General features: G+C 45.1%; 1 protein-coding gene across 2 annotated transcripts in view; it reads right to left on the reverse strand.

Moving 5' to 3' along the window:
• Positions 1 to 8,599: 8,599 nt before the first annotated feature.
• The window catches only part of LOC122383078 (broad-complex core protein isoforms 1/2/3/4/5-like), an 84,849-nt gene continuing 84,583 nt past the window's right edge, over positions 8,600 to 8,865 (reverse strand). For both annotated transcript variants that reach the window (XM_043369197.1, XM_043369195.1), the window contains exon 6: positions 8,600 to 8,865. This exon is cut by the window's right edge and continues 1,087 nt beyond it. The gene's annotated coding sequence lies outside the window, so the exon portion shown is untranslated.

An 8,865-nucleotide genomic window follows, 5' to 3' on the forward strand; every position in this document is an offset into this window, starting at 1 on the left:
GCGGATATACTAGCCCTTTGTGAAAAGCGATAATGTGAACACATATCACACACAATAATGTGTTCACCGCAAAACACATATCACATGTTCACATTATCGCTTTTCACAAACGTCAAACTGTCATACCACAATATACTAGCCCTATTGGTGAAGCAAGTACCACACCATAAAACGTGAGCAAGTTCACTTAAGAACACGAGAACACAACTCTTGTCGACAAAAATAAAGCTCTTCAATAATTCCGACAAAAATGTGTGATAGTCAACAAACTATCTTCCACATCATTCTACTATGATGATGTAACCTAAGTAAATGATCCATCTAGCATATGAAACACATCGTTACATCAGCATTATGCAGTAGTTCCCAAAATGAAAAATCCCCTCCCCTCCCCAGAAAAAGCTCCTCTCTAATCTCAATCTCTCTAATCTCAAAACCACAGAACCCGACAATGAATCCAAATACCGAGGGACGGTATAAATACCTATTTCTCAGTCACGACTAAAGACGTTTCCATCTCGCCTTTCCTTAGCGTCACCAGCACAACTCACACCCGACTATTCGTGCACCACAGCCTGTCCTGTGTCAACCCCCGTTTTAAATAACCACTGTCAAGTGGCAAGCTGCTAAGTACATTAGGAAAAATTTCCCCCACTCCAAAACACCATCGCACCACACTACCGGCACCCAGGATCTATCCAGTAACCATCTGGAGAGTTTTCTCCACTTCATCCTCGCACCAGACTGTTCGTGCCCACAGTCTGCCCGTTTACTTCACTCTGACACATTTTGACACATAACTGTGACACATTCTCTCCCACACCAGGCAGTCCACAGCCCCAGTCGCCTGTCTCCTTCACTCCACACACTACACTACCCGTCCCCATCGTGACCCGTCCTCGCCACAACCGATCCATCACACTCCGCTCTGGGCATCCGCGATCTCTCCATCTCCATGTCCAGTGTCCACGCCAGCAAGCGCCTGCGGCAGCGACCTGGCTCGGACGCTCGGCACCAGCCGATAGATCTGCTCCTGCTCCAGCCGGTGTACGTTCTCCAGGTGTCTCCTCAGGTGGGAGACCTTGCTGGAGACGGTGCCGCACAGAGGACATATCGTCAGCCCTTCGTGGACCTTCCGGTGGAGCGTTAGGGACATCTGGTGCCGGTAGCGCTTGCCACAGACCACGCAGATGTAGGCACCTGGTGAAAGAGGTGGGGTCAGCACCTGATGGAAGAGCTGGGGTCAGAAACAGGCACCTGGTGAACGAGGTGGGGTCAGAAAAAAATTACCTGGCAAAAGAGGTGGGGTCAAAAGTATGACCTGGCGCCAACTGAGAGAGATGAGATGATAAACGTAGATCAGCTGGGCTTTATCAGTAGGAGGACTCTATTGGCTGAGCAGCAGAAAACACAAAACAAAGACGTGCTTTCATAAGAAAGCACAACATACATAAGTCAGAAGTAAAAGAGCAGATATGTGGGATCCGAAAAGAAGCTAGGTTGCAAGAATGAAAAACGTTAAGAGAAACGCAGCATGGAAAGAAACAGCGCGTTTGTTGGCATAGGATAGCTATAAGCACGTAGCTGTTCGTCGTGATCAAAACACTAGCAACAAAGGTGACTTAGAAGAGCCCAAGATATAGGAAGACAATTGAAGGAGAGGATCCTTCCAACATACCTGCCGAAGTCTCGGGAAAGACCACACCGAGGAGAACGTAGGATAAGGTGAATCGATTTAAATCCACGATAACCTGCGGACTGAAACTGATGGTGATATTCCCATGCGCGGCCGATGCTTTCCAATGTCCGTTCTGTGCTGCCAACATTTGTTTAGCATCACTACAAGAAAAAAATGACGGAACGTTCGTATCAACTTACTGAGAATAAGTTCAGTCCCGTCCAATCCTAGTGGAGCGGGTGACACGTTTACCAGCACTACAACTGTTTTGTTCTCACTCGAAAGTAAGTTGGAATCATACGAAAGGTGACACTTGGTCCAGACTATTGTAACTTGCACGCGCTCGTTCATGTTGACAGTGTTTATTCCACCAAGGCCAGCCGCGCCAGCAAACCGATGCAATTAAAGCATGAAAACTAATTCACCAAAAGCGTGCTGTCATGTGCTTTGCAAGTTCCCATTTATTCCCAGCGCTCGTCTGGTTTTTATCGTAATGGTTCGAAGTTATTGCACCACTAAGTTTTAACCCTCAAATATATTTAAAAACGAATTCGTCCGAGGGTCAGTATGACAACAGAGCACAAAACAGGACCATTGGGCAAGGCTAAGTTACACAAAATCGGCCTAGGAAAGCACTCTTTTAAACGACATGCAATTTGAAAAATGGAAAAACAATGAAATAAAAATGCGCCAGACATGTGGATTGGCACGTGCATCGACGTGCATAGCCTTCGAAAAATTGATTTACGTAGAGTTAAGAACGACGATTCTTGGGTTTCCTGGGCGCACGAACACCAATATGCATGTATGCATGTATGTATGCATGTATTATTTACAACATGATCGATCCACACATGGCGTGACGATTACTATTTACTGCTCAGTATCAGCTGCCAATCCGCTTAAAATGAGAGTCCATGAATCGAAGACAGGTTTATTACACCTTGTATGCCTAACGTTGCTCGGCAACATCCAAACCTATTGCTAATCATGAGACAAATCAGCCAATGAACACAGAGAGAAGGCTCGATTTGTTGTCAATCTATGCCAATAGTGGATACTATAGTAAATAATGAGATGGTACGATGCCCGCACCAATTTATTGATATACATTCCGACACTAGCGGAGGGGTAGAGATGTTACGAACACATCATAGACACTAGACAGTAAAGGTTAGCTTTCTTGAATATATTTTATTCACCGAAAATACCATAAGACTGGCTAATTAGTCTTAATATAACCCTAGGTGGCTCCACACTGGAATGATCTGACACCGTAAGCTTCCTTTCGCCGTGACTTTAGCTTACAGTCAAGTGATTTACAATGTATCTACAATGTTATGGAATGATCTTACACCGTAGGCTTCCTTTCGCTGTGACTTTGGCTTACAGTGCAGTGATTTACAATGTATCTACAATGTTATCTACAAATCCACAATGTAATCTAACTGAAAGCAGTTACGTGAGGCTAATGAACTGGCAAATTACAAATCTTGTCACTGCCAAAGGAACAATGGCGATACCAGTACTTCTAAATAGATTCTCATCACGAAGGACATAAGGTACCGATTAATAATAAGCAACAAACTGAGGTCAGACTCCTGGCTAAGAAATAGGTACCGCAAATGTATGGTGAAGCACATTACAATCAGGAATTATGAATACATGAAGGTAGGCGCATGCAAAAAGCATCACCGTAACAAGCCTTGCTTGGGCACAATTCATGAAACAAGACACAATAAAAGATACATGATAACTGTATTTATACACAAGACACCATACCTACAAGACATGAGATGGACCTGAGTCTATCGCCATTCGCCAGCAACAGAAGACGAATACGAACAAAAGCGAACATGAGTGCCTCGGCCTACAATACAATACAGAGTGTAAGAATACCTGAAAGTGATGGTTGATCATATGAACAAAGGCTACGTGTATACTGGGCATGTGAGGAAAAAAAAAACTATGTCGAAACTAGCAGTCTCCAACTAAAACTCGTTGAGCTATAGATACAACGATTGCATCGGAGCCCGCGTTATCGACACTGAGGTGTCACTAAACCAACACCATACGTTCAATGCTGAATTGACAAAGCCAATCCTTGACACAACTTGCACTGTCAGAAGTCTCACAAACGAATACAAAATGTTTAGCTGCATCCAAACAATAGCAGTGAACGAAAAAAAACTGACTACTTCACACGCTTGAAGAATCACTTATATCTGTCTTGTAGCGCTATTCAGTCGTTAAGAAAGAAAAATACAATTACAGCCCTAAGGATGCAGTGGCTCTAGGAAATCTAACTACAATACGTCCTTCAGAAATGTTTGGCTCTAACGCCACTGTCAAAGCACCCACTGGTGACGACATTTGGCGCTTCCGTGAGCCGAACTACACAAGCCATCGTCAAAACTCTCTCCATACAAGGCACCAGCTACCGTCGCTTCATGCTCCCCTGTCTAAACAACCAGCATTCATTTGGGCCTCCTTCTTCACAATTGCCCCAGCTAGTCCCTAATACTCCTCCACCTCCCATATTCCACACCCCTCGCGCCGGTTGACCACTTCTCACACTTCCCGGACGTCTAGCCCATGGTCTTCGACTACCAAACAACATCACTGTTTCCTTCTTATGCTGTCGCCGCTTCGTTCTTCAGCTGTGGCTGGCCTGGTCAAGCCCCCAAACTGGTTGAAAATGAACACGTTGCTACCAGAGCTGACATGAGGCGTCGCACGGTCTACACCGACACCATGCTCCACCTGAAGATATTATCCCAGGTGTTAAATTGCATAGATCACTTGGAAACAGCTCCTGAGTTCGACTGCAGTTGTAAGTGAAGTCCCGTAACTCCAAGACTTGCGGAGGTCGAGGCCTGGCCACCTGAATCGAGCATTTGCCTGACCTCCTCTGGAGTGAGGCGATGCTCGGACTGCAGGTGCCGTCTGAGGTGGCCCACGGTACAGATCACTTTGAGGCAGATCCGGCAGGTGGTGAGACCCAGGTGAACCTTCATGTGAGCGCGCAGAGCTCGAGCAGTGGTGTAATACCGTCCACAGATATGGCAGGAGGTCGCTTCAGGCGAGCGCAGAGCTGAAACCGGAGAGGTGTGTCGATAATAATTCATTTTTGAATGATTTTGGATGACAGGGTGTCGAAGAGGAAGGCTCTAAAAGTATGTAGCTAAAGCCAGCTAACCTCTAACAGCAAATTGTAGGTAGATTGCTTACTTGTTTGCGGAATCTTCGTGGGGTGCTCCGAGTGTCTGGGCTAACGGACCCACATGCATGACTAGACCAGTATATTATGATGATGATCTTGCCTTTGATGAGAGAACCCCCTAACCAACCTTCCCCAGCGATTATGCCTTTTTCTCGTATTGGATACTGTGGTGTGTATGAATGTTACGAATGTGAGCGAGTGAATGAGGATGGGCTTTCAGTAAAGGGCAGTCACCATTGTTTGCAGTGTCAACTACTTTGCTTCTTATTCATTCATATTAACCTTGGACTCTCTCTTTACTGCTTTTTTATGTTTCATTTCATTTCCTATGAAATGAATATGAAATTCCAACGCAATGACTATTTGAGTAGCTTTGCGGGTTTTTTGAAGGGCTCAGTTTTTTAAGCGAGCTTTTTCTCTTGGGGCTTGCGAGATAGGACGTGACAGACGCATTCACTCAGCATTACGCAGAAAGACGTCCTACGGCACGTGCGGAATCGACTGGGGCTCCGTCAGCGGCGCAGAAACGACCAGACGTGCAGGTTAGTAGAAACGAGTGTGGCTGAAATAAAGCCGTATGACCATGTCCGATGTGATGGAATCAAACGAGACGATTTTTACAAGTTGTTTGCCACCGTCGAAAAAACGAAAAATTCAAATCTCCCTCTTCTCCCCCTCTCTCGATTTGGTAGCTACCAACGTTGGTATATACTAGGTTGCGAAAAAAAAGTACGACAAACACGTATATTTTGCCTAGCTAAACTCTTTTATTCAAATCAACAAATTAATTCTAAAACATCTGAAAAGAAGAAATGGCGCCATACATGCTACTTTTCAATTTAGCAAAATCCATACCAGAATTCATCCGAAGGCCGTTAGTTGTGACTAGATCCCCGCTCCGCGCCGGCCATACGCGTCTGAAACGGCCGCCATTATAGCCGTCGGCCCTAGATGTGAACGAAATTAATACTTTTCACGCTTGCAACCACGTTAAATGTAGTTTAAAACATTCCTCTAATTAAATAATCAAGTTTAAATTAACGGGCCAGGCCGATTTGTGCAGTAAAGTAATCATTTCGATGTGATGGAGAGGCACGGCCGGCCGGCCATTCGCGCGGCCGGCGAATGGTACGCGATTGAAGGTACGTGATTTTGAAAATTCGCAAATAAATAGAAAATCAAGTGCAAGTGTCCAGAAAAGTAATCGACGACGTAAAAGTGAGTGTTGTGAATGCTGTGGGATGGTTTTCGTAAAAATCGGTTCGTTGAAATTGACAGAAATTCATTGGTAAGAGAGTCGTGTACCGCCACTGGTGTCGCCGCAGCCAAAGCGCGCCGCCGGCATAGGCGGGCTGCACATGTGACGTCATTCGTCCAAGCGCGCTGATTGGCCGTCATGAAGGGGACGAGACTTATAAAGAGCGAAATTAATACTTTTCAAAGTAAAAAAAATGTTAAATGTAGTTGAAAACATTTCTGTAATTTAATTATCAAGTTTGAATAATTGGGTATGGCTTTTTCGTGCAATAAAATTATCACTTTGATGTGGTTGTCATGGCGACGCGGTTGTTTGTTTTGTGCAATGTTGATCTCGGAAAGGACATGAATAGAAGATCAGTACACTGTGGATAGGATAAAGTTTTCAATATTTTCGTGCGGTAAGGAGATGAAATGTAGATTATATTTTGCTTTAATTAATTATTTAACTTTCAAGTATGGCGTTTGTCCTCTTTTTACTATGACAGTTGATATTTGGCTCCGATGATGACTGGCTCCAACGTCGCAGTTTCAGTATTTAAGTAGAAAATCAAGCGCCGGTGTTCCCGAGTTTTCAAATATTGTTGCACGTGGATATAGAAAGGTATGTGGGCAAGATTTTTGAAAATATTATCATAAAATGATGCTAAATTGAGCTTTGTTATAAAACATTCCAAACTGAGAAGCGTATTTTTCTGAAATGCTTTTAAATGGATACCTACATCATTTTTTCGGGGTAAGCTCAAAATTGTCTATATATACGTATAAATGTATATAAATATAATTGTAGAAATCCGAGCCGAGCCGAGCCGAGCCGAGACGAAGACGAAGACGAAGACGAAGACGAAGACGAAGACGAAGACGAAGACGAAGACGAAGACGAAGACGAAGACGAAGACGAAGACGAAGACGAAGACGAAGACGAAGACGAAGACGAAGACGAAGACGAAGACGAAGACGAAGACGAAGACGAAGACGAAGACGAAGACGAAGACGAAGACGAAGACGAAGACGAAGACGAAGACGAAGACGAAGACGAAGACGAAGACGAAGACGAAGACGAAGACGAAGACGAAGACGAAGACGAAGACGAAGACGAAGACGAAGACGAAGACGAAGACGAAGACGAAGACGAAGACGAAGACGAAGACGAAGGTGGTTAGGACAAGGTTTTAAGTGTGGGCCTGTGGTAGCAGCTTATGTTTTCTTGAATTGAAAAGATAAAGTAGCGAGTAAGGCTTATTTTCAGCGCATATTGACTCTTTGATTTGTTTTCAATTGCTGCACAGCGTAACGCCACGAATCTCCATAGGCGGTTTGTCCAGCGGCCTCGAGTGACGTCATTGGAGGCTGGCCTGAGTTTGCAAGCAGCGGGCGGGGACACAAAAGTCGGATTTACACGGGACCAACACTAATCGATTCCAAATCTTATGCCCTGCCAAGTTCCAAGTACTAAGTACTCTGACAATTACCAAGTACTTATACAAAGTACCTACCAAGTACTTATGCGGTGTTTCTCCAATATCTCAACTTCTGAACGTCAGATCGGCATGGAACAAAAAGTGATGGATTCCAGATTCAATGCCCAACTCATGAAACCTTTGTGACCTACCCTGACCCATCGTGACCTCATATGACCCAAATGGCCTGACCGTGCCTAACGTGACCAGCTTGATTAGGACTTGACCTATCGTGACCCTAGGTGACCTCTGTGCCGTGGCCTGAACCACCGTGACCTGAGGTCAACCCAGTGACCTGACCTGGCCCGTCGTGACCTAATTGACCTGCCCTAACCTAATGTGACCAGTTTGACCTGCATTTACCTATCATGACCTTAGGTGACCTGTGACCTGGCCTGACCCATCGTGACCCGTGACCTGGGGTGACCTATTGTGACCTAAGCGACCCCTGTGACCTTGCATGATCCGAGTGGACCGGAAACCTGACCTGACCCATCGTGACCTGACATGACCTATGGTGACCTAACGTGACCTATCGTGACCTGGGGTGACCTGTTGTGACCTAAGCAACCCCTGTGACCTGGCATGACCTATCGTGACCTGACCTGACCTTTCGTGACCTGGGGTGACCTATCGTGACCTGACCTGACCTATCGTGACCTGGGGTGACCTATCGTTACCTAAGCTACCCCTGTGACCTGGCATGACCTATCGTGACCTGACCTGACCTGACATGACCCAAAGTGACCTTATTTGACCCCTGTGACCTCAAATGACCCCTTCGACCTCAAATTAACCACTTAAACACTCTTTTGCGCATATCTAGACTTCTAGAAGTCACTCTAACGTGAAACCTTCACTTTTCGAACTGGCCAATTTTGCGCAAACCAAATCTCCGCGACGCAAAGCGAGCGGCGAAGCCGCTTGCTTTGCGTCTCAACTCAAAATAGTCATTGCGTCTCTACTCAAACCTATCATTACTAGACGGAAATAAAATGTATTTCTGAAACACGAAAATAACGAGGCAACAGAACATTAGGTCATCAAAATTCAAAACAAAGACAGGGATTCATATGACCATCTTATAGATGGATCCAACCAAGATTACTTTGCTTACAGGTCAAACGTCATGGGAAAAACAAGTGGCTGTGTAATAGGTCACAACTTCGCAAACCAGTCCTGCTTTCTTAGCTTCTAAAGAGAAGAAACAACTGATCAATAATCTTGTTCACAAAGTCGAGAGCTTT

Source organism: Amphibalanus amphitrite, unplaced genomic scaffold, assembly GCF_019059575.1.
Source record: "Amphibalanus amphitrite isolate SeventyFive unplaced genomic scaffold, NRLGWU_Aamphi_draft 000154F_arrow, whole genome shotgun sequence".
In the NCBI taxonomy this organism is placed as follows: Eukaryota; Metazoa; Arthropoda; class Thecostraca; order Balanomorpha; family Balanidae; genus Amphibalanus; species Amphibalanus amphitrite.